The sequence below is a fragment of the Colius striatus genome, chromosome 26, assembly GCF_028858725.1.
Source record: "Colius striatus isolate bColStr4 chromosome 26, bColStr4.1.hap1, whole genome shotgun sequence".
NCBI lineage: Eukaryota > Metazoa > Chordata > Aves > Coliiformes > Coliidae > Colius > Colius striatus.
The window spans coordinates 1,051,235-1,076,230 of NC_084784.1; the positions used below are offsets into that span (position 1 = coordinate 1,051,235).

General features: G+C 50.3%; 1 protein-coding gene and 1 long non-coding RNA gene across 14 annotated transcripts in view; one reads left to right on the top strand and one right to left on the bottom strand.

The window, feature by feature from the left end:
* The window catches only part of LOC133627975 (uncharacterized), an 85,023-nt gene extending 83,318 nt beyond the window's left edge, over window positions 1-1,705 (bottom strand). For all 13 annotated transcript variants that reach the window (XR_009820457.1, XR_009820458.1, XR_009820453.1 and 10 more), the window contains exon 1: window positions 1,588-1,705. This is a non-coding gene — a long non-coding RNA (uncharacterized LOC133627975). The remainder of the gene's footprint in view (window positions 1-1,587) is intronic.
* Window positions 1-24,996, top strand: part of LOC133627971 (nuclear envelope integral membrane protein 1-like) — a 67,112-nt gene that overhangs the window by 9,118 nt on the left and 32,998 nt on the right. The window lies entirely within an intron of this gene.

The window sequence follows — 24,996 nt, forward strand, 5'->3', positions numbered from 1 at the left end:
TAGCACATGACTTTGGGCTAGAATCATGGCTGAACACAGAAAGTCTCACTGGGGAGTCGAAGGCCCGTGTAAGTATCTGAGCAAACACATTGTTGCCCGTAACTTGTACACAACCATCAAACAAGTAACACAACAATGTGAGATTTATTTACAGAATAACCCACAGGGAAGCTGGGAAATGGAGCCAGGGCAGATAGGGAAGGGTAATTTCCCTGGACAGTGGTGGCAAATTGACTTTTCACAACTTCCAAGAAAAGGGGGTTTCCGATATCTACTTGTACTAACTGATACCTTTTCAGGACGGCCAGAAGCATCCCCTTGCCGAACAAACAAGGCTAGAGAGGTAACTAAGGCTTTACTACATGAAGTAATACCAAGATTTGGGGTCCCAGCAGTAATATCCTCAGACAGAGGCCCTCATTTTGTGGCCAAAATGACCCAACAAATCAGTGGGGTTCTGGGGATAGACTGGCAGTCGCACACTCCCTACAGACCCCAAGCAAGTGGCCAGGTGGAGAAGATGAAGCACCTTCTTAAATTAGAGACTGTAAAACTGGGCCAAGAAGCTGGACCAGCCTGGCCTCAGTCACTACCTCTAGCCTTGCTGCAAGTAAGAACCAAACCAAGGGCTAAGGAGGGATTCAGTCCCTTTGAAATACTGTATGGGAGACCCTATTCAGTCCAAGCAGGAACATCAACACAAGTTGGTGCCAAGGTGTTAACTGACTATGGAATAAGCTTACAAAAACAACTCAGAAAAGTGGAAAAACTCGTTTTGGGGACCCGTGCTCATGGCCTGTACATAACATAGAACCAGGTGATTATGTAGATGTCAGATCTCTGTCAGACTCAGCCCTGGAGCTGAAATGGGAAGGACCATTCCAGGTTCTGTTGACGACACACACAGCTGTTAAGATACAGCAACAGACATCATGGATACACCATATCATTACAGGACAGCGGGGAACTGATGGGCAAAAGCAGACATACAGAAGGGAAAGGCCTGAGAAAGTTAGAAAGACGCAATTGACTGTAAACTAACACCATGATAAGAAACCTCAGCTTGCTGGAATTCAAAGTGCTCCTTAGTAAAGGCCTTGAAGGCCCTGAATGCTGATAACTAAGAAGCTGGTGTGCAGACAGCTGCAGATAAGAAGGACTTGGAACGTGAAAAACAGACTCGTTTGCAGCCTGCTCCGTGGCATGGAAATGTACCAGAGACACTGCGCAAGCGTAAACTGGAAGAGGACTTATTACAGCGCGAAGCAGGGATAGGTGACGCCTATGGAACAGGCGCTTATGCAGAGCCCTAGCTGTACCGGAGAAGTAGCCCTTTGTTAGACAACTGCGTGTGCGAGCTGGGCACAACTATCTCCCTCGCAGCCGGCGGCGGAATGCAGAGCTGCTTTAGAACCCTTCACCGCGTTCCAGAGATTGTTCGGCGCGTCACAGCCAATCTTCGCTTCCCACCCCTGATCCCCGAGCGCCGAGTCCCAAGCGGCGCTGCCCAGCCCGGCCCCGACGCAACCCCGCCCCTCCACAGTCCTCCCCGGGCTCTCCCCACACTACCGCTGGGTCCCCGCTCACCCTCTCCCGCGGGGCGGACGCCGGGCTCTCCGCAGCCCCCCAGGACCCGCCGGCGTCGGCTCTTCAGCCGCCGGAGCTCGCACGAGCCGATGCCGTTGGGGACCGCAGCGGGCGGAGGGCGGAGCCGAGCGGCACTCTGGCCAATCAGAAGCCAGAGGCGGGCGGTGGGCGGTGCCGCACAGCACGGCGAGGCACAGCCCGGCCAATCGGAAGCAAGAGGCGGGCGGGACCCGGGGACTGACGGCTGCGCCGGCCAATCGGACAGGGCACACGCCTCCCTGCCGCTGGAACGCTCGCTCGTCGCCGGAGCCGAGCCGTTTCCCGGCCCGAGGGCGGCGCGGCCTGTGTGCGCCAGGCCGCAGAACCGAGAAAGGCAGAAAGGCGGCAGAAAAGGAGCAACACAAAGGCGGCAGAAAAGGAGCAAGGCAGAAAGGGAGCAGAAAAGGAACAAGGCAGAAAGGCATTATGTTGCCGCCACTGGCAAACCACCAGGCCGCCCACACGGATTACTCAACCCCTGCTGAGGGGACAAGGATCACCACACACTCAGCATGGATGATACTTTACTCCAACCCCTAGTTTGCACCACGTGCTTATATCTGCTACCACCAGCACCTCCTGTCACTCCATCCCCGAGATCTTCCTGACGCCTACCACAGGAGTAGAAAAGGAACGAGGCAGAAAGGGAGCAGAAAAGGAGCAAGATAGAAAGACAGTAGAAAAGGAACAAGACAGAAATGCAGTAGAAAGCGAGAAAGGCAGAAAGACAGTAAAAAAGGAACAAGGCAGAAAGGCAGCAGAAGAGGAACAAGGCAGAAAGGCAGTAGAAAAGTAGCAAGGCAGAAAGGCAGAAAGGCAGCAGAAAAGGAACAAGGCAGAAAGGCAGTAGAAAAGGAACAAGGCGGAGTAGCAAAAGCATCAATTACATTATGTACTGGGCTTCATCAATTACTGCCCCATGCTTCTGCTCTCCCACAGGCTACCTGCTGTTTGTGAGCTTGGTGACCTTCCACATGGGCTACATGTACGGCCCACTGGAAATGAGCGCAGCATCCATCTCATCTGGGGCCTGCAGCTCCTGGGGCTGCCGCTGCTATATGCAGCCAACCAGATCCATCCTCTTGCCTTGGCTGTGATGCTGATTCCAATCTGCATCAAGATCATCAATTACATCATGTACTGGGCTTCTGCTGCCCAAAGGTGAGGACTGTCAGCACCCGGGCTCACTCCTGCTTGCCAGCCATTATCAGGCCTGGATGAGCTGTTGGGTGGAGTCTGTGTCACACACCTGGGGCACGTTTGGTGGGGTCTGGGGAGAGATTGTGTCCCTGTGTCCCTGAGACAGTGCAGGAGAGTGCCCTGCTCCTGCTCAGGGCTGGCAGTCTCCCTCAGGAGCGACGAGCAGAGGCCGGAGGGACGTTCTCAGCTCCTCTAGCCGCCAGCTCTGACCCGCTGCCCCGGCTGGGCGGGCACTGACTGGGGCCCTTCTGCTGGCAGGAGAGGGAGGAGCATTTGGGCTCAGCCGAGCCCCTGTCACCTCCTGACCCAAGAGGAATATCAAATGCAGGGCGAGGTGGAGACATGCAGGGCAGTCAAAGAGCTTCGAAAGTACTGCCAAAGCCCAGAGGTCAATGTCCAGGCTATAAGGAGACGCCTCCGCTCTCCAGAGAGGTAACGTTTCCTGGCCCTGCGTTCGGGTTGGCCGGCACTTCTGCTTCTGAAAGGCTGAGGTTGCTGTGCTGTCCCGTCTGGCTTTGCAGATGGGGAGAGGGGGGCACAGAAGGTGGGGGGTGTGTGGAAGCCGGGTTTACCAGGGGGGAAGGGCAGATACCGCTTGGTCCCAGCTCTGAAACGCTCCTCCCCGTGTGCCGGGGCCTGGCATGACGCTGCTTTGGGGCTTCTCCCAGCTTTGCTGCCTTTCTGCGTGGTGCCTCTCACCTCACTCGCTACGAGGTCATTCGCCACGAGCAGGAGTACGGCCGTGGCAGCAGCTTCCTTGAGGAGCAGCACTTAGGAGTAGAAATCCAAGCACAGCAATCAGGTGAGTGACCTGACCCACAGCCCCGCAGGAGACCGGCTGTGCTCAGCTGGCCCAGACCTCACCTGGCCACTGCTGGGGCTTTCGCTGCATGTTTGTTTCCCTTCCAGGTTTCACTCCCCTGTTGATGCTTTTTCCTGACTGTCGAGGAGCCCCTGGTTCTCTGCTCTTTCATCCCTGTAGTTTGTTACAGACTGTTTGTAGTTTTAATAAAGATTTGGTTTGGTAGCTCATGAGACAGTCTGTAATTGGCCTGTGGCTTGATCCATGAGTAGGACATGCAAACTCTTTACTGGATCTCCACTGGAACCCGCTCCCCCTGTTACTAAGCCAAAAGCTGCTCCTTGCTAAACCAGAACATTGTAGCACGCCGGAACTGCCCCATAGCCCCTCCTGATACCCTGTAACCACTTCTGGCACTCCAAAGCTGCCCCATAGCCACTCGATACCCCATCACCACCTCTGGCACTCTATAGCTGACCTATAGCCACTCCCAATGCCCCGTAACTACTTCTGGCATCCTATAGCTGCCCCATATCCACCGCTGGCCCCCACTAAGTGGCCTGAAACCTCTCATAACCCCCCATTACCCTTCCCAATAACTCCCAGTGGCCTGTAGCATCCACCTCAGTAACTGCCTCATAACCTCATAACCGCTCTGGATGCTTCATATTCCCTCCCCACCCTGTCTATGGCCCTGACCCCAACCCAACACCATCCTGAGCTCAACACAGCCCCAACCTTGCCCTGAACCCAGTCCCAAGGTGGTTCTGACTCTGAGGGGACAGAAGGTTCGGTTGGTTTGAGCCAGTTGTGCTCTCGGTGGCCACAGGGCCACCTGGGTTGTGGCAGCACCAGCCCAGCCATGCAAGCACTGTGGCACAGGCTCCAGAATCTTCCAGCTTCCTCCCCAGTTTAGTGGCTGTGTCACCTGCCCCGGTAATGAGCCATGCTGGATGTAGCCCTTGGGGTGCATTGGCTCCTCACAGCCCCAGCTGGACCTCAACCAGCCCCCTGCAACAGGCCAGTGACCAACAGAGGCCCATAAGGATGTGGAGAGGCTGGGGCAGAGCGTGACCTGCGGGACTGAGGGGAGGGTGATGGCCCTGGGAAGGGACATGGCTGCTGGGGGCTGTTGTGTTGTCCTCCAGAACTTGTCAGTGTCATGACCTGCAAACACCAAAGGTACTGGGCTGAGGTGGATGGAGAAGGGGCTGAAGGACAGAGCCCAGGGGGTGGAGATCAGTGGCAAAGAGTGGGGCTGAAGGCCTGTGGCCAGTGGAGTTCCACAGGGATGGGTTCTGGGGCCAGTCCGATTCAACATCTTCATCAAGGAACTAGCTGAGGGGACAGAGGGACCCTCAGCAAGTTTCCTGATGGCACCAAATTGGGAGCACTGGCTGATTCCCTAGATGCTGTGCTGCTAGTCAGCTGGATCTCGACTGGCTTGAGAGGTGGGCACAGAGGAACCTGCTGAGGGTCACCAAGGACAAGGGCAGAGTCCTGCAGCTGGGGAGGAACAAGCCCAGCACCAGCCCAGGCTGGGGGGGACCTGCTGGAGAGCAGCTGTGGGACAGGGCCCTGGCAGTGAGTGTGGGCAGCAGGGCCAGGGAGGTTGTGCTGCCCCTCTGCTCTGCCGGAGCTGGGGAGGCCTCAGCTGGAGTCCTGGGGCCAGTGCTGGGCTCCCCAGCTGCAGAGAGACAGGGAAGTGCTGCAGAGAGGCCAGGGCAGGGCCAGCAAGATGCTGAGGGATGGAACATGTGTGTGAGGAGGAAAGGCTGCAGCCCTGGGGCTGTTCAGCCTGGGGAACAGAAGCCTGAGCTCAGGGACCCTTCCCAATGCTGCTGAGTCCCTAAAGGAGGATGGATGGGGCCAGGCTTTGTGCTGGGGTGGCCAGTGGCAGGACAAGGGGTGATGGGCACAGGCTGGGACACAGCAAGTGCCCCTGGCCCAGGAGGAGCAAGTCCTTTGGTGCTGAGCTGAGGGAGCCCTGGCCCAGGCTGCCCAGGGAGGGTAGCCTTCTCAGGAGGTTCCCAACCCCACCTGGACATGTTCCTGAGCGAGGGGAACCTGCTTTAGCAGAAGCTTTAGCCGGATGAGCTCTGCAGGGCTACCCCCAGCATTCTGGGACTGGAAATGGGCCCACTCCATGTCAGAGCTTTTAATTGATTGGTCATCCCTGTGTTCAATGTTCCAAGCACATCACCGTCTCTGGTTTTGATGCCATCACACCCACACAACTATTGTTTCTCATGGTGAGGGCTGTCACTCTGTTCTGATGTACACAAGTTGGTAACATTTCCCAAGACCAGTAAGAAGCTGCACTGGAGCTGCTGAGATTCCTTCTGGGAGCCAGAAAGCCACTGCTGTGGAAGTCAGCACCATCCTACTCTGTGTCTGAGCTCTGATTGTTGACCAGGAGAAGCAGACAGGAAGGGACAGATGTGGAGCACGTGCTGAGCCTCACTGACAGAGAGGGACCTCCTAGCTGCAGCAGCACCAGGATCTCTCTTGGGAGTCCTTCTCTCCTCAGAGCAGCTGAGGGACTCCTGGAGCTTGTCACTGCTGCCACATCTCCCTGTGCTGAACCTTTCCTGTCCTTGTTAAGAGGTCAGGAGCTGGATGTGCTGCAGAGGGAGAGCAGCAAGGGATTGGGGGGGTATGTGGTTGCAGTAGGCAATTTGCCTTTGTTCTTTTTGGGGGGTTCTGTTACCAACAATCACCTAAAATTAAAGTTTTCAAAGTGCTTGAGGTGCTGTAGCATGGCCAGAGCCGGGCACAGAGCTGGGAAAGGGGCTGGAGCACAGGAATGCTGGGGAGGTGCTGAGGGAATGGGGATGTTGAGCCTAGAGAAGAGGAGGCTGAGGGGAGACAGGAGCACTCTCTGACACTCCCTGACAGGAGGCTGCAGTGAGCTGGGGGTCAGTCTCTGCTCGTGACCCGCAGGACAAGAGGAAACAGCCTGAAATAGCCTCAGGGGAGGTTTAGGTTGGAGATGAGGAACAATTTCTTCCCCAAAGGGCTGTCCAAAGGGATCTCAAAGCCATGGAGCTGTGCTGAGGGACAGGGGCTCGTGGTGGCTGTGGCAGGGCTGGACTCAAGTACTTGTTGACTCTGTAGACCACAGGCCCAGGTTTTGTTGTGACAGTGACACCATCAGTGATGGGATGTTTGTTCCAACACCGTCCAGAACCTCAGTCACTGTGGAAGGGACCCCAGTGCCAGCCCCAAACACCTCAGAAAAGGCGTCTGTGGGATCCTGCTGCTGTTCCGCTGTTGTGGAGAATGTCACGACGCATCCAACCCCCTTCCTCTGCTCCCATAAGATGCTGTTGCCTCCTGTCACCTCCCACCACCTCATGGCATGTTGGGACTGGGTTTTACAGCTTCACACTGGGACAGATCCCCCATTAGAAGGTGACTGTATCCCAGTGACATGGAACAAACCTACAGGCACTGGGCACAAGCTCCTGGTTGCTGCTGGGCACGTGTGGGAGAGCAGAGGCCTGGAGCCACAGGCAGGAAATGCCCCAGTTGCTTCTCAGGGGTGAGAGACTTGACGGCTGGACTGGGAAACCCTCCATGGGCAAAAGGGCCAGCAGCACATGCCATCAGACAATACTAAACTGGGGGCAGTGGCTGACACACCAGAAGGCTGTGCTGCCACTCAACGAGACCCAGACAGGCTGCAGAGTTGGGCAGAGACACATCTAATGAAATTGAAGAAGGGCAAGTGTAGGGTCTTGCCTCTAGGAAAGAACAACCCCATGTGCCAGCACAGGCTGGGGAATGACCTCTCAAAGAGTCGTGCAGGGGAAAGGGAGCTGGGGGTGCAGGTGAGCAGCAGGATGAGCCTGAGCAGCAACGTGCCCTGATAGGCAAGAGGCCAATGGCACCCTGGGGTGGATTAGAAGGGCTGTGGGCAGTAGGTGCACAGAGGTTCTGCTGCCCCTCTGCTCTGCCTTTGTGAGACCACATCGGGGATACTGTGTCCAGATCTAGGCCCCTCAGTTGCAGGAGGACAGGGAGCTGCTGGAGAGAGTTCAGTACATGGTCACAGAGATGCTGGAGTGGAGCATCTGCCTTGTGCTGAAAGGGTCAGGCAGCTGGGCTCTGGAGCTTGGAAAAGAGGAGCCTGAGGGTTGACCTCATTCAAGCCGGAACATCAGAGGTTCCAAAGGGACACAAGGCAGAATTTGTTCCCTGCTGAGGTGAGGGAGCACTGGCAGGGGCTGCCCAGATGGGCTGTGGAGTCTCCTGCTCAGGAGACATCCCAAACCCAGCTGGATGAGTTCCTGTGTGCCCTACTCTGGGTGGTGCTGCTCTGGCAGAGGGGTTGCACTGGATGAGCTTTCCAGGTCCCTTCCAGCCCTTGAGACTCTGGGATTCTGTGATTTGGAGGTTTCAGAAAGCAGCATTCTGTACTGCAGCTGCAGATACAGAGGGGAGACACTCCAAATGTCTCAAGTTAGCTGACACCTGTATCCTGGATGTTTGAAGCAAGCTGAAGCTGAAGCAAGCCCAGGTGAAGCTGCAGCAATACTCAGAGCCCTGAGCCCGGGGTGGATGCTTGCCACGAAGTTTTCGCCTCTTGGCCTAAAAAAAACAGATTCCAAGTCTGAAAGCCAGACTCTAAGTCTGAAACACCCAGGCTCGAAGCCTGAAAAACCAGCTCCAAGCCTACTTCATGCGGCGATCAACCCAGGGTCCGATTCTCAGCTGGGTGGGAAGAAATCAGTCCTACTCAATGTGAGTGATAGCAGAAATCTTCTTCTTTATTGACAGCAGGCTCTAACTTATACACACAGCAGATTCAAAGCTAGCTCAGCAACAGCAGCTAATAGATTACATTCTTATGTTCATCCTACTTGCGGTTTCTGCCATAAGCAAGCTCCCTCACATCTTCCCATCTTGTTTTTCTCCAAAGTTGTTTTCCACCTTGAGCTGTTAGCTCGTTAGCTGAAAACAGCCCAACCTTGAAGGAGCAGAAAGCGGCCTGCTGTCTTCGCTGACTATGTGACAGCAACTACTTTAACCATGGCTCTGACTCTGGTCTTGATTGTGCATTAAATTCATATAACTAGAACTCAGATTGTTAGCAATCATCATAAACAAGTTAGAGGTAGTTTGGCTAAGGCTTGAATTTAGGCCTAGTGCATTGTTGGAGTGTTTTATGTTTATGTAATTATGTAACCTATTAACTTTGAAACTGGTAGGGCATGCTGAACTTGTGGAAACGATAAATGAAGCATGTAGAACATAATCTGCTGTTCCTAGGACTGTTATCTTGGATGAATACTTGTTTGTTAATTTATGACCATGTGTCTAGACAAAATGTAAGATTTATAGTTAAAAGAAATTACATGAAAGAGTACAATGTAATAATAAACCCTAAGAAAACTAGCAAACAGCACGTAGGTACGATGAAGCAATCATCTTCTGAAAAGTATATAAACCCTGTGAAAATCTCTGTTAAGGGGGGCTCTGACTTTGGACAGTAGTCCTCAGGTCCCTAGGGCCCTCAATAAAGCACCGCATGAAACGACCTCGGGTGTTTTGTATTTTCCTTCGGGAACGGGCAGCAAGATTGCCTTGCCCCATCAGGCCTAACATTATACCCCAGGATCCATGTCCATGCTCCCTTAACCATTCCTCCACAGATGCTCATTACGGTTGGTTTACTGATGGATCCTGCCGCGGGGTAGGAAATCACCGTAAGTGGGAAGCTGCTGTGTGGAGTCCCACACGACAAGTCGGTGAGGCCACCGATCCCCTCATCCAGATCACTAATAAAGGTGTTCAAGAGGAGTGCCCCCCGTCCTGAGCCCCGGGGACAGCACTTGTGACACCAACTGGATTGGACTCTGTTGACCATGACTCTTTGGGCTCAACCATGCTTCTGGCTCATCTTTATTTGCCGCCCACCAGCACTTGCCGGGTCCCTGTCCCACAGCTGCTCTCCAGCAGGTCACCCCCAGCCTGGGCTGGTGCTGGGCTTGTTCCTCCCCAGCTGCAGGCCCCTGCCCTTGCGTCTGGGGCCCCTCAGGGGGTTGCTCTTCACCCCTCAGCGTGGGCCCCACCAGAGAATCGGCAGCTGTGACATCACAGAGCCCGGCGCCACACTCAGTGCTGCCGCCTGCACCAGTGGCACTTGCTCAGCGAGTGGCAGACGCGGAGCTGCCCGGCGCTGCTGCAGCGGGAAACATGGAACTGATCGAGGTTTGCGTGCTGATCCTCGGGACTCTGATCTTGCTGCTGTCAGAGATGCCGCAGTGGAGTGAAAGTGAGTGGGACGACAGCGAGGAGCTGGATTGGAGCTGAGCAGGGGAGCGGGGGACAGGGCTGTGCTGGGTCTGGGTCCTGCTTTAGCTCTGGCTGGCTGAGGGTGCGCAGCAAAGCTGTTCACAGCATCACACAACGGTGAGGGTTGGAAGGGACCTTGAGAGATGATCTATTCCGGCCCCCCTTGCCAAAGCAGGTTCATGTCGATCAGAGGCCACAGGAACATGTCCAAGTGAGTTTTGAAGGTGACCCGAGCAGGAGCCTCCACAACCTCCCTGGGCAGCCTGGGCCGGGGCTCCCTCAGCACAACAGGGAAATAGGATTTGCTTATGTTTAAATGGAAACACCTCCTCAACTGCACAGGGGACACTTCCAGCAGCCACCACCGTACCCCTGCTACAAAAAGCTGCCCACACAAACGCACTGCAATGAAAAGAGAAGAAGAGCTTTTCTCTTTACCCACCCAGATTCTGCTGAGCTGGGGGAGCTCTGGGAAGGGGGAGCTGGGCCATAGGGACGTGGCATCAGGCGTCAGGATTCCCTGCAGCCCTGAGAGTGCAGCTCGGCAGCTCCTGTCAGCCCAGCTGAGCCCGCTGGGTGCTGCCTGCCCCATGCTTCTGCTCTCCCACAGGCTACCTGCTGTATGTGAGCTTGCTGACCTTCCACATGAGCTACATGTACAGCCCACTGGAGAATGAGCGCAGCATCCATCTCATCTGGGGCCTGCAGCTCCTGGGGCTGCCGCTGCTATATGCAGCCAACCAGATCCATCCTCTTGCCTTGGCTGTGGTGCTGATTCCAATGTGCATCAAGATCATCAATTACATCAGGTACCGGGCTTCTGCTGCCCAAAGGTGAGGACTGTCAGCACGCAGGCTCACTCCTGCTTGCCAGCCATTATCAGGCCTGGATGAGCTGTTGGATGGAGTCTGTGTCACACACCTGGGGCACGTTTGGTGGGGTCTGGGAAGAGGTTGTGTCCCTGTGTCCCTCGGACAGTGCAGGAGAGTGCCCTACTCCTGTTCAGGGCTGGCAGTCTCCCTCAGGAGCGATGAGCAGAGGCCGGAGGGACGTTCTCAGCTCCTCTAGCCGCCAGCTCTGACCCACTGCCCCGGCTGGGCGGGCACTGACTGGGGCCCTTCTGCTGGCAGGAGAGGGAGGAGCATTTGGGCTGAGCCGAGCCCCCGTCACCTGCTGACCCAGGAGGAATATCAAATGCACGGCGAGGTGGAGACACGCAGGGCACTCGAGGAGCTTCGAAAGTACTGCAAAAGCCCAGAGGTCAATGTCCAGACTATAATGAGACGCCTCCGCTCTCCAGAGAGGTAATGTTTCGTGGCCCTGTGCACAAGGGTGTTCGGCACTTCTGCTTCTGAAAGGCTGAGGTTGCTGTGCTGTCTCTTCTGGCTTTGCAGATGGGGAGAGGGGGGCCCAGAAGGTGGGGGGGGTGTGGAAGCCGGGCATGCCAGGGGGGAAGGGCAGATAGCGCCTGGTCCCGGCCCTGAAACGCTCCTCCCTGTGTGCCGGGGGCTGGCATGATGCTGGTTTGTGTTTTCTCCCAGCTTTGCTGCCTTTCTGCGTGGTGCCTCTCACCTCACTCGCTACGAGGTCATTCGCCATGAGCAGGAGTACGGCCGTACTTAGGAGCACTTAGGAGGAGCACTTAGGAGGAGAAATCCAAGCACAGCAATCAGGGGAGTGACCTGACCCACAGCCCCGCAGGAGACCGGCTGTGCTCAGCTGGCCCAGACCTCACCTCGCCACCGCTGGGGCTTTCGCTGCATGTTTGTTTCCCTTCCAGGCTTTACGCCTCTCTTGATGCTTTTTCCTGTCTGTTCAGGAGGCCCTGGTTCTCTGTTCTTTCATCCCTGTAGTTTGTTACAGACTGTTTGTAGTTTTAATAAAGATTTAGTTTGGTAGCTCATGAGACAATCTGTAATTCAATGAGTAGGACAAATAGTCCAAAAGACCAATGAAACCACAAGCAAAGAGGGGACTCTGAGCCCCGAGCAAACAACCAAATAAGGCAGTGGATGTTGGACCTTGGAGGAGGGGAGAGAGCAGAATAGCCTGAAGCTTTAATCTCTACTGGTTCCCCTCCCTGCTGAGGATCAATACCAACAGCGCAATCTGCCACTGTTGTAGCAGTGCAAGCTGTATTCAGTCAAAGATGTAGAGAATCTAGGTAATGCACGTGCAGAGCCCTACATGGGCAAAGTGGTACAACCAACAGGGTTGACTCAAAGCCACCCTTCCTTTGCTAGCTACTTCCTTCTATGCTGCTTCTGCCCCTGTGATCACCCAGGGCCCAACTGAGTACCTTGCAGCATCTGTTTCTGATAAGTGGAAGTAGCTTGCCAGCTGCATTAACTTGTCCCTACCATCTTTATTCAGGCTGGCTGGTCCAAGCCACATTTGTGCTTTCAGTTCCCCCCTTTTTCTTTTTGGACCAGCCAGCCTTCAGCAACACATTTCAAAATTAAAGGTACATGAAGAAAACAGAACTATTTTTACCCATGGCCATGAGTTTCCAACAAAAGGTCAATAACAGCTACATGACTGAACAATACAACACAGAAATCCATAAACTCAAAATGAACGTAATCTGATGTGTGTTGCTAGGAGCGACGCACACTGGTGAGAAGGGATGAGTTCTCTGTGCTTCCACTGAGGTTTGTTTTCTGAATGTAGTTTTGGACTTTTCTTCCACTTCTTTCGCATGCTGATCTGTGAGCAGGAAATATCTCTTCATCTGTAGAAAACACACCAGTTTGGCTTTCAAGTTTCCATTGGCCGTCTTGTTAAGTTCTTCAGTTCTTTTAATATGATACAGGTAGCTGGAGGAATTTACAGCAGCATATGTGGTGCCACAGTTGAGAGGGTTTACATTTTAACAGGGTGATGGATTGAGGGTGGATCAATTGGTTCTTTCCTCAAGACTGTTTTTTCCGTTGCTCTTACAGTCATTAAGTCCTTTGGCTTGATGTGGCTTGATCCATTTTGCCCGAATCCACCGGGGACCTTGATCTGTAACGACACAAGCGCAGCCTGTTCCCCACGTTAACAGATCTGCAGGCCCTTGCCACTCTCCAGGAGTGGGATTCTTATACCAGACTTTAGATTTGACCTTCCTTGGAGGTCTTCATGACCAGCCTGGACATGTTCCTATGCAACCTGATCTAAGTGAACCTGCTTCTGCAAGGTGTTTGGACTAGATAATCTCTAAAAGTCCCTTCCTTCCATTGTGTGATTCTCTACTTTAACAGTCTCACATGTGAGAATCTCCTGGAAGGAAAGAAACATCTGCCTTGAATCTTCCCTATTCAAGCACATCAGAATCTCTGCCCAACCATGTCTCGCCGCATTGCTCGGTACCCACGCTCTTACCTCAGCCCTCACTGCAGCTTGGAATATTCTGCACATGCAACTCAGAAGCCTCCAAACCCCACTTCAGAGCACACACCCAGGAGAAGAATGAGCTCCCAGTGGAGGAGCTGTGGCTCATATACCCCTGGTCACACCTGGCATTTAGCACCCACACTTGAGCAGGGCAGGGGTGAGCTCTGAACTTTGAACTTGCTGTCCCTCTTTTGTATTTGTTTGGGATTTTTTATCCATTTCCTCACTCTCCTCGTTTTTAAAACCTTCTTTTTACATTTGCTTTACATTTTCTTTCTTTGATACCTTTCAAATATTCCTTCTCTCAGTGTACTCATTGCTTTGACTTTCTCTGAAAACATTTTAGACTCCAGAAAGGCAGCAGAAAAGGAGCAAGGCAGAAAGGCAGCAGAAAAGGAGCAAGGCAGAAAGGTATTACAAAATGAGCAAGGCAGAAAGGTAGGAGAAAAAGAACAAGGCAGAAAGGCAGGAGAAAAGGAACAAGGCAGAGAGGTATTAGAAAATGAGGAAGGCAGAAAGGCAGCAGAAAAGGAGCAAGGCAGAAAGGCAGCAGAAAAGGAGCAAGGCAGAAAGGCAGGAGAAGGGGAGAAAAATTGAAGTAAAGGAGAAAAGCAGAAAAGGAGAAAAACTGAAAAGCAGAAGAATACGAGAAATGCAAAAATAAAGTAGAGCAGGCGTGATAAGCCTTGAGATGAAAGAGGATCCCCATCCCAGGGATGGGGGAGTGGGACCTACCATTGGCTGCCCAGGGTTCTTCAGGGCTCTCCCAGCAGACAGTCACTGCGGCCGCTTCTCCTGGGGCACAGGACGACGGCGGCTGCTCAGCCAGACGGCCGCTTCCCCGGCAGCTGCCACACGGGTCTCATCCCGGAGAAGGGCTCTTGGTGCAGGAGGCAGCACTCCAGCGGGCTGGCCACTCGGCAGAGGAGGAAAGCAGCAGCTCCTGAACGCCCTGGGCTCTCTTCAATATCCAGGCTGGAAACGGGAAAGATGGACCCTGCTGAAACAAAGAGAGAGACGGCGAGTTCAGCGGGAATGCAGGAAGGAAACTGGATGCCCAGGGGGCCTCGAGGAAAGTGCAGCAGCAGAAGCAATGGGCACAGGGGGCTTGGAAAGAGAGGCTGGAGAACAGAGGCACCGAGACAAGGAGGATGCAAAGACGGCACCTTTTCAGAACACGGGCAGGGATAACGACACGGCAGCCAACGGGGCCGGGGAAGACAGTCAAAGAAGCAAGGCTCCTAAGGCAGGCCAAGACACAGCCACCAACACACCCAGCAAAGACAGTACAACGAGGGTGAGAAAGAACATTTTAAGAGGCAGGGAGTTTCGCAAAATAAAGCCAAAGAAACAGGGAGAGCCAACTACAACAATGCAGCTGAGCAGAGAGCCTTCAGAAAGCCAGGCTGCCAAGGACAGTCGCAGCACAGAATCCAGCAGGGCAGCATGGCAGCCTGAGAGAGAGAGAGAGGGAGAGAAAACACACTTCCAAAGCGACAGGGAGCAAGGAGATTAAGAGGGAAAAGAATAAAGAAAGGCTGAAGAAGAAACACTCAGGGTAGGGAGAGGACAAGAGTGACTGAGAGGCAGAGAACAAAAAGGAGGGAGCGTGTAGGGCAGCAGGTGAAGAAAAGCCATGTGAGAGAAACACAACGAGACAGAAGCAAGAGGACACGGGGACGTTGCCAGTACCTGCTGCGCCGTCGCTGAGCTCAGGGGCCGCCCGTCCCTCGGAGCCGGGCACAGGGGGCTCCTGCAGAGAAGCGCCGAGGCTCAGGAAGCTGCCGCCGCTCATGCCGCGTCCCGCAGCGCCTTTCCCTCCTCCGTGCTCTGTGCTGCCGGGGACTGGCTCTGCCACCGCTCGCCCCCAGACAAGGGCGGACAAAAGCCCGGGTGATGGGCAAAAGCAGACATACAGGAAGGAAAGGCCTGAGAAAGTTAGAAAGACACGATTCACTGTAGACTAACACCATGATAAGAAAGCTCAGCTCACTGGAGCTCGAACTGCTCGTTAGTAAGGGCCTTGAAGACCCAATTGTCCAGATAACAGTAACTAACATTGTCAACCCAGCATCTTTCCTTAGTGGACTTACAGGGGAACCACTGACTCACGATTGCCTGGAAACCATTGAAGCAGTCTACTCCAGCTGACCAGAGCTGAAGGAACAACTGCTGGAGGATGCTGAGGACACACGGTATACAGCTTCATCAAAAGTGGACAGCGCAACGCAGGGTACGCAGTGACCACTACAGACAAGGTAATAGAGTCTGGGGCCCTCGCCTCAGGCACCTCTGCACAAAAGGCTGTAATAATAGCTTTAACTCGAGCATTAGAGCTTGCTAAAGACAGGAAGATTCCAAATATGCCTTTGGAGTGGTTGACGCCCATGGAGCGATCTGGAGAGAAAGAGGACTCTTATCCACCCAAGGGAAGCACATAAAACATGCAGAGGAAATTCTCAAACTCTTAGAAGCTGTACAGTTACCAAAGCAAGTAGCGATTATGCACTGCAAAGCTCACCACAAGGGAACAAGTGCACAAGAGGCAGGCGATTCCATGGCAGACCGGGAAGCAAAGAGAGCAGCTGAAAAAGGCACAGCAGAGATACAGTCTGTGATTCCAGGTGGAAAAATCCCAATCAACCAGCTTCCTAACTGTCTGAAAGAAGACCAGAAATTGATTCAGGATTTAGGGGGAGAAACAGAGGAAAATGGTTGGGCTACAACACCACAAGGGAAAGTAGTGATGCCTAGTACATGACTTTGGGCTAGAATCATGGCTGAACACAGAAAGTCTCACTGGGGAGTCGAAGCCCCGTGTAAGTATCTGAGCAAACACATTGTTGCCTGTAACTTGTACACAACCATCAAACAAGTAACACAAGAATGTGAGATTTATTTACAGAATAACCCACAGGGAAGCTGGAAAATGGAGCCAGGGCAGATAGGGAAGGGTAATTTCCCTGGACAGTGGTGGCAAATTGACTTTTCACAACTTCCAAGAAAAGGGGGTTTCCGATATCTACTTGTACTAACTGATACCTTTTCAGGATGGCCAGAAGCATTCCCTTGCCGAACAAACAAGGCTAGAGAGGTAACTAAGGCTTTACTGCATGAGGTAATACCAAGATTTGGGGTCCCAGCAGTAATATCCTCAGACAGAGGCCCTCATTTTGTGGCCAAAATGACCCAACAAATTAGTGGGGTTCTGGGGATAGACTGGCAGTCGCACACTCCCTACAGACCCCAAGCAAGTGGCCAGGTGGAGAAGATGAAGCACCTTCCTAAATTACAGACTGTAAAAGTGGGCCAAGAAGCTGGACCAGCCTGGCCTCAGTCACTACCTCTAGCCTTGCTGCAAGTAAGAACCAAACCAAGGGCTAAGGAGGGATTCAGTCCCTTTGAAATACTGTACGGAAGACCCTATTCAGTCCAAGCAGGAACATCAACACAAGTTGGTGCCGAGGTGTTAACTGACTATGGAATAAGCTTACAAAAACAACTCAGAAAAGTAGAAAAACTGGTTTTAGGGACCCGTGCTCATGGCCTGTACATAACATAGAACCAGGTGATTATGTAGATGTCAGATCTCTGTCAGACTCAGCCCTGGAGCTGAAATGGGAAGGACCATTCCAGGTTCTGTTGACGACACACACAGCTGTTAAGATACAGCAACAGACATCATGGATACACCATACCAGAGTAAAGAAAGCTCACAAGCAGTGTTGGGAGGTAACAGAGACTGGACCCTTAAGACTCCGACCCCGGCAAAAGTCCTCACAATCTTAAGAGCAGACCTTTAAAATTATTAATGAAGAGTTTGAGCTGTTAATATGTTTTAGTATCTTCTCCCTCGCTTGCAACAGAGAGCCTAAGGACTGGCCTTGGAATCATGCTCAGAAGAGCCATACTGTGATGAAGGGAAAGGTGGATCCAAGAACAAGGCTGGCTACGGTGGTTTCTCACGGGAATGAGGTATACCAGGAAAGTCAGTGGCCCAGAGGTAATGGGGACGAGATGACCCGGTTATGGGCAAAAATGGGGAATGAGATAACAGTGGGATGCCAAGCGTATCACCAGGATGATGAGACGGTGATTTTGGGGGAAACTATGATTCGTATAAGGATGATGACATCTTCAAATGAACTTGGAGAAGCGTGCCTAGAGAGACCCGAGTGCTGGTTTAATTTTAAGCGAACTGAACCAGCCCTGGTCACCTGCTGATGGCAAGGATTGGAAGGTCGGGCACTGCACGATAAAGTCAAAATTGACCTGAGGTTAGAGCTAAAGACCTTTGAGATTGGGCCATACATGATCAAGAATATAGGTCAATAACAAATGTCGTTTAACCCAGAGTGGTCCCTTAAACGTGTTGAAATGCTAATGAGCATCAATGTTTCTGACATTCAGCCAGCATGCTCTCCCTTCGTGAAAACATCATTTGAGGGCTGGACAACTTGGCTGCAGAAACAACCTGGCTACGCAGGTCCGGCACTTGCCCCTCGCGGCGTCGAGAAGTGGCAAGTTGGTTTGGTATTTGTTATTGGTTTTGTGATTTTTGTTTGTATTGTTATAGTGTTTGTGTTTGCTGCTATGTTGTTTGCTGCTATTTTGTTTCGTGAATACTTGAAATGATGTCGTTTAAAACTTTTAAGGCGTTAGTTCAGTCTAATAGTAAAATCCCAGGAAACACCCCATTAGGATGTTTGCTGGGAAGATGGAGGAGTGCTGGATTTTATCAAGATTTGAATAAGGGTAAAATGATAGATTATTGTAATCACTGGTGGCCTCTGTATGAATCAGAGGGAGGACCTGCGTGGCCCCTGAATGGTACTGTTGATCTGGATGTTATATCACCTTTAATGCAGTATTTACGAGACAATGAGAAATGGGATGAGATCCCGTATTTGGATCTGTTTTATTATTTGGGACGGAAATTAGATTGGCAGAGGGAGTGTGGAATTTTGGTTTTAGAAACTAAAGAATTGGGGTGTAGCAAATGTAAGAAAAGAACTATATGTGTTAAATGTATAGCAGAATTCTCTAGGCAGGAAGAGGACTTGTTGTTGTTGGTTGCTCCCAATGCTCGAGGTCCCACTGCTTCGTCTAATTTGCAACAACGGGTAGAAAGGGAAGAAATCAGTGAAGAGGATGAAGATGAGAAGGATGAAGAGAATGAGGGAATGACGGAATCCCCAAGTTCCCCGAGGGTTCCCCAAGTCTCAGTCACCCTCCGTCCCCAAACTCCCTCCCCTGCAGCTCATCGAAATATACAGAGAACCCCTCTTGCAGAACATACCAGACAAGGTAGAAGGAATCAGGGAGAGCCTCAGCTAATAGCTCCCTTACGGGAAGCAATGGGACCCCAAGGAGGAAAGGAGTGGCTCCACTGATAACCCACTTTTTGATTCAAGGAATTTTACAGGAATGTGAATCTGAATATAACACTCCTATTTTTCCTGTAAGTAAGCCTAATGGTAAATATAGGCTAGTGCAAGATTTAAGGGCCATAAATGAAATTGTAAAGGACATTCACCCAGTGGTTGCTAACCCTTACACTCTGTTAACATCTGTGTCGGAAAGGTTTAAATGGTTTACAGTAACTGATTTGAAAGATGCCTTCTTCTGCATCCCGCTGGCATTACCAAGTAGGAAGTATTTGAATGGGAAGATCCAAATTCGGGAAGGAAGAAACAACTGACATGGACACGGCTTCCGCAGGGTTTCAAAAACAGCCCCACTACTTTCGGAAATCAATTAGCCAAAGAGTTGGAGGAATGGAAGACCGAACAGGTAAGAGAATCTCCATTCTCTGATGTGATTTTGCAATATGTGGATGATATTCTGTTGGCAACTGAGGAAAAGGAAGTTTGCCTGAAGCTTACAATTGCCTTACTGAATATGCTGGGACAAGCAGGATATCGAGTATCTAAGGAAAAGGCCCAGCTCCTCAAAGAGAGTGTTCTTTATTTGGGATGTGAATTGGTGCAAGGTCAGAGACGATTGGGCACAAACAGAATTGAGGCAATATGTGCCATACCCCTTCCAAGGAATCATCAGGAACTGAGATCATTTTTAGGAATGGTTGGTTGGTGTAGGCTGTGGATTCTAAATTTTGGATTGTTAGCCAAACCCTTGTATGAGGCTTTGAAGGAGCCCCAATTGGAATGGAGTCCACAAAGGAAAAGAGCCTTTCAGGAGCTAAAACAAGCTCTGAAAGAAGCGCCTGCCTTAGGGTTGCCGGACTTAAATAAGGATTTTCAGCTTTATGTAAATGAAAGGCAGAATCTGGCTCTGGGAGTGTTGACCCAGAAAATAGGGTCATGGAAACGCCCAGTGGGATATTTTTCAAAACAACTGGACAATGTTAGTGCTGGTTGGCCGTCATGCTTGAGGGCAGTTACGGGCCACAGTGATCCTCATACAGGAAGCCCGAAAACTGACTTTGGGAAGGAAAATGGAGGTCTTGGCTGTCCTGGAACAAAAGGGGGGTCACTGGTTATCATCCAGCAGAATGTTGCAATATCAAGCTATATTAAGAGAACAAGATGATGTGGAACTTAAGATAACTAACCATATCAACCCAGCAGAATTTCTTCGCAGCAAACAGGAAGAAGGGGAGCTGGTTCATGACTGTGTAGAAACAATTGAACAGGTGTATGCGAACCGAGCAGACCTAAAGGACACACCGTTAGAAGATTCAGACTGGGATCTCTTTACCGACGGGTCCAGCTTTGTGGAAAATGGAACCAGGTATGCGGGATATGCGGTGGTCACAGCTGCACAAGTGACTGAAGCAAAGGCTTTAGCCCCTGGGACATCTGCTCAAAAGGCAGAGATAACTGGACTTACCAGGGCATTGATTTTGAGTACCGGAAAAAAGGTAAATGTATGGACTGACTCGAAATATGCCTTTGGAGTTGTACATGTTCACGGTGCCTTGTGGAAGGAACGGGGACTGTTAAACTCACAAGGGACTATGATAAAACATAGATCGGAAGTTCTCGCCCTGTTGGATGCGGTACATAAACCAGAAAAGGCAGCAGTAATGCACATCAGGGGACATCGTAAAGAAGAAGGAAAGATATATCGAGGGAATGAACTAGCAGACATCACTGCTAAAGAAGCTGCTCGACAGGTTTGGACTCAGATGGCTTTAATACCAACCAAGGTGAGCCCTGTTTCTTGTTATATGACTCAAGAACCGAGCTGTTCTGCCGATGATGAGAAATTGGCGACATATCTGAAGGCCCAGAAGAATGCAATTGGATGGTATGTAACGACAACGGGACAAGTGGTGGCGCCCAAAAATGTTATGAAGTCCATATTAGAGACTGAACACAAGAAATGCCATTGGGGAGCGGAGGTGTTGGTAAAATTTTTGAAAAAGGAAATAATTTCCAACCAAATGTTAACGCTGGCGAAAAGGGTGAATGCCATGTGCCCAGTTTGTTTAAAGAATAATCCTATTGTAAGGAAACAGGTGCAGTTGGGAAAATTACAAATAGGACCAGAGCCTGGAGATTATTGGCAGGTCGACTTTTCAGAACTTCCAAGGGCTCAGGGACTTAAATACCTGTTGGTGTATGTGTGCACCTTTTCGGGGTGGCCAGAAGCCTTCCCTTGTAGAACAAACCAAGCGAAGGAAGTGCTGAAAACTTTGTTGAAAGAAATAATACCTAGATGTGGAGTACCACTGGGATTATCATCAGATAGAGGCCCACATTTTGTGGCAGGGATAGTTCAGGAGGTGGCTAGGACGTTAGACATTACCTGGAATTTACACACTCCGTGGAGACCCCAGTCTAGTGGTCAAGTAGAAAGGATGAACCAAACATTGAAAAATCAGATCAAAAAGATATGTCAGGAGGCCAAACTTCAGTGGCCCCAAGCTTTGCCGTTAGCGTTACTTAGGATTAAGATAAAGCCTAGGGAAAGGATAGGAGTAAGTCCGTACGAGATACCGTACGGCAAGCCTTATCATGCCACCGTGTTAAAAGGAGACACGCATGTATTGGGAGACCAGGTGATTTTTAACTATGTTATGTCACCCAACAGAGTTCTCAACGCCTTACGGGGTGCCCTTCAATGGAATCGGCCGCTCCCGCTGGAAACTCCAGTGCATGATATTCAACCGGGAGATCAGGTCTATGTGAAGAATTGGTTCACAGACCCACTGAGAGAGACATGGGACGGTCCCCATCAGGTGATCCTGACAACTTTCACAGCTGTGAAGGTAGCAGGAACCGACGCCTGGATTCACTACACTCGAGTCAAGAAGGTTCCAACCAAATGGGAAACCCAAGTAGTATCCCCAACTCGAATGATATTCTGAGCAAAACCGCATTTCTGATTATTGTGATATTAGTATTGTTGAAATTTGTACCTGTTGATGGGTTTGTACTTGTGACTATTACAGAACCGGTGGTTGCTGTCATGGAGGGGATGGATGTAAACCTGACCTGTGGAGTTACGAACGACCAGGGAGCTGGAGCTGAGGAGATGATTGTGATTTGGACACAAGGATCAAAACGATTAATGCAAGTATTGTCACTGTTTGGAATAGGGATATACAGGAAAGAGAGATCACCTTACCATTGACTAATTTAACGTTAGGAGAAGCAGGAGTATACATGTGTTTGGTGTTAATTCGGGAAAATTTTGATTATAAGCGAATAGAATTGAGAGTAGTACCTTGGTCCCCGATTCAGGAGGGAGTAGAAGTAATACCAAAAATAGCTTCAATGGATATGTGGGATGGCCCACCCTTGAGGATAAACTGCACTTTTACTTCACAAAGAGAATGTGAAGCCCCGGTTCAAGTTAAATGGTGGAAAATGGGACCTCAAGGATTGTGGGACAGGATCGAGGAAGGAATCAGTTGGTGGAATGTGGGGAACAGAGGGATAGGATGGCTGAATTATACTCAACCTCTGTTGGGTAAGGTGGATGGACAATATCTATGTGTAGTTGTATGTGGACCCTACTCTAATTATGGAAAAAGAAATATGCAGGGCCGACCTCATTTGAATCAAGGAATTAGGGCCACACAAGGGGTGTATCAGGCCAACGAAGGGAAAATAGTTATTTTAACATGTAAAGTGAATCCCAGAATGAGTTTTTCAGATTTTGGGTGGTGGTTTGGAGATAGCAGTATACAGCCTGGAAGGAAATATCGGATAGAGAAGAGGTTAGGCGGCACCACAGTATTAATAATAAGTGACGTGCAGTCAGATGATGAAGGGATGTATTGGTGTTGGATAGCCAAAGATGCGTGGTGGGCCCACTCTAGGATGTTAGTATCATTAATTAGAGGCAAATATAGCCGAAGGAGAATACGGGATCTAGGAAATGGGACAATAAACTTCCATCGAGATGAAGGACAGGAAAACTTAGTGGTTGGGTTGATTAGAGATTTTGGAATGGTTCAGAATGTATCTAAGATTACAGCATGTTTGCCACTACCTCAGGCTGCAGGTGAACCTATACCCTGGGGAATTATTCCAATAACAACCATGCCAGAAACCTCTGTTAATTTTACTTGGAATTGCAGGCAAGTATCAATAAAGTATGAAGAGTGGACAAATGGGTGTTTAATAAAGGGGGATTTAACGGAAAAGGAGTGTAGATCATTGCCGGGGTATTATAGATGGGTTAGAACAGGTCCTTATGGGAGAGGTGGCAATATTAAAGGTCGCTGTACAGTAGATGGTACTATTCCAATAATTGGATATTGGTGTAGTAGCACAAGAATAAAAGTTGAAAAGATTAGGAATGAAGAGATCTGCCAGAATGTTACACGACAACAATCTTTGGAAGATGAATGGGACATAGTATGGGGACCTGGTTTGTTGGAATCATATAGTTACCTAGGTCCAGTAACCTAAATAACATTGGGAGTTCCCACATTATGCCCATTTCGGAGACAATCTAAATTAGAAACGAGGATAGCTCGGAAGAAAAGGGAAATAGGTGATGATATCAAGGTAGAAGATGAGTGGCATGAACCAAGTGATGGAGTAAAATTTGGCTGGGCTTTAGAGTCTTTGTTTGCACAGGTTGCATCCTACTGTAATAGGGAAATGTTGTATAAGCTACTGGGCCAGACTGAAAGATTAGCAGCAGCCACCAAGAAAGGGTTTAAGGATATGAATTTGCAGCTACAGGCAACGAGCAGAATGACTTTGCAGAATAGAATGGCCTTAGACATGTTGCTGCTGCGGGAACATGGGGTCTGTGGTTACCTGAGCAAAAGAATTGATCACTGCTGTATCCATATTCCAAACACGACAATCGAAGTAGAAAAAGATATTTTACAATTGGAGAAGGTTGAAACCGAAACCAAAGAAATTGAAGAAGCAGCTCAACATAATTGGATAGGAGCAATATTTGATTCATTGGGGCTCCAGGTCTCTGGGTGGATTTCCTCAGTCATCCAATATGTAATTATGTTTGTTATACTATTGATGATAATTTATATAGTTTACAAGTGTATTTTAGGAACCATTACCAGAGAAAAGCTCAACACCCGCAGATTAATGAATGCGATGACCAGAAATGGAACTGGAAATGGGTCTCCTCCTCCATCATATAAGGAAACCACTACTTGAGACACGGACAATAGAGACAGATGATGTTGAGCATCCTTGCAAGATAGAAGAATGCTCAAAAGGGGGGACTTGTTAGCATTACTGTATATGGAAAGTTAGAAGTAGTTAGGCTAAGGTCTGTATCGAGGCCTAGTGAGCAGTGTGGGATGTTGATGTAACCTAGCAGTCTAGGGAACTAGTGGGGCATGCTGAGCTTGTGCATTCTTGCTTAAACAAGCAAAGAGATTAGTGAAGCATGCGGAACGCCAAATCTTGCCTTTCTCAAAGAAATCGTTATCTCGAATGCTGACTCGTTTGTTATCTATAGAATTTATGACTGTGCATTTAGACAAGCATGTAAGAATTAGAGTCTCAAGTAACTGCATGAAAGAGCACAATATAATCATAAATTTTAGGAAAGCTGGTAAACAGCACGTGGACCTGATGAAGTAATCATTTTTGAAAAGTATATAAACTCTGTGAAATTTTCTGTTAAGGGGGGCTCTGACTTTGGACACTAGTTCTCAAGTCCCTAGGGCCCTCAATAAAGCACCGCATGAAACGACTTCAGTTGTTTTGTGTTTTCCTTCGGGAACGGGCAACACACCCAGGAGAACAATGAGCTCCCAGTGGAACAACTGTGGCTCATATACCCCTGGTCACACCTGGCATTTAGCACCCACACTTGAGCAGGGCAGGGGTGAGCTCTGAACTTTGAACTTGCTGTCCCTCTTTTGTATTTGTTTGGGGTTTTTTATCCATTTCCTCACAATCCTCGTTTTTAAAACCTTCTTTTTACATTTGCTTTCCATTTTCTTTCTTTGATGCCTTTCAAATATTCCTTCTCTCAGTGTACTCATTCCTTTGACTTTCTCTGAAAACATTTTAGACTCAAGAAAGGCAGCAGAAAAGGAGCAAGGCAGAAAGGCAGCAGAAAAGGAGCAAGCAGAAAGGCAGCAGAAAAGGAGCAAGCAGAAAGGCAGCAGAAAAGGAGCAAGGCAGGAAGGCAGCAGAAAAGGAGCAAGGCAGGAAGGCAGCAGAAAAGGAGCAAGCAGAAAGGCAGCAGAAAAGGAGCAAGCAGAAAGGCAGCAGAAAAGGAGC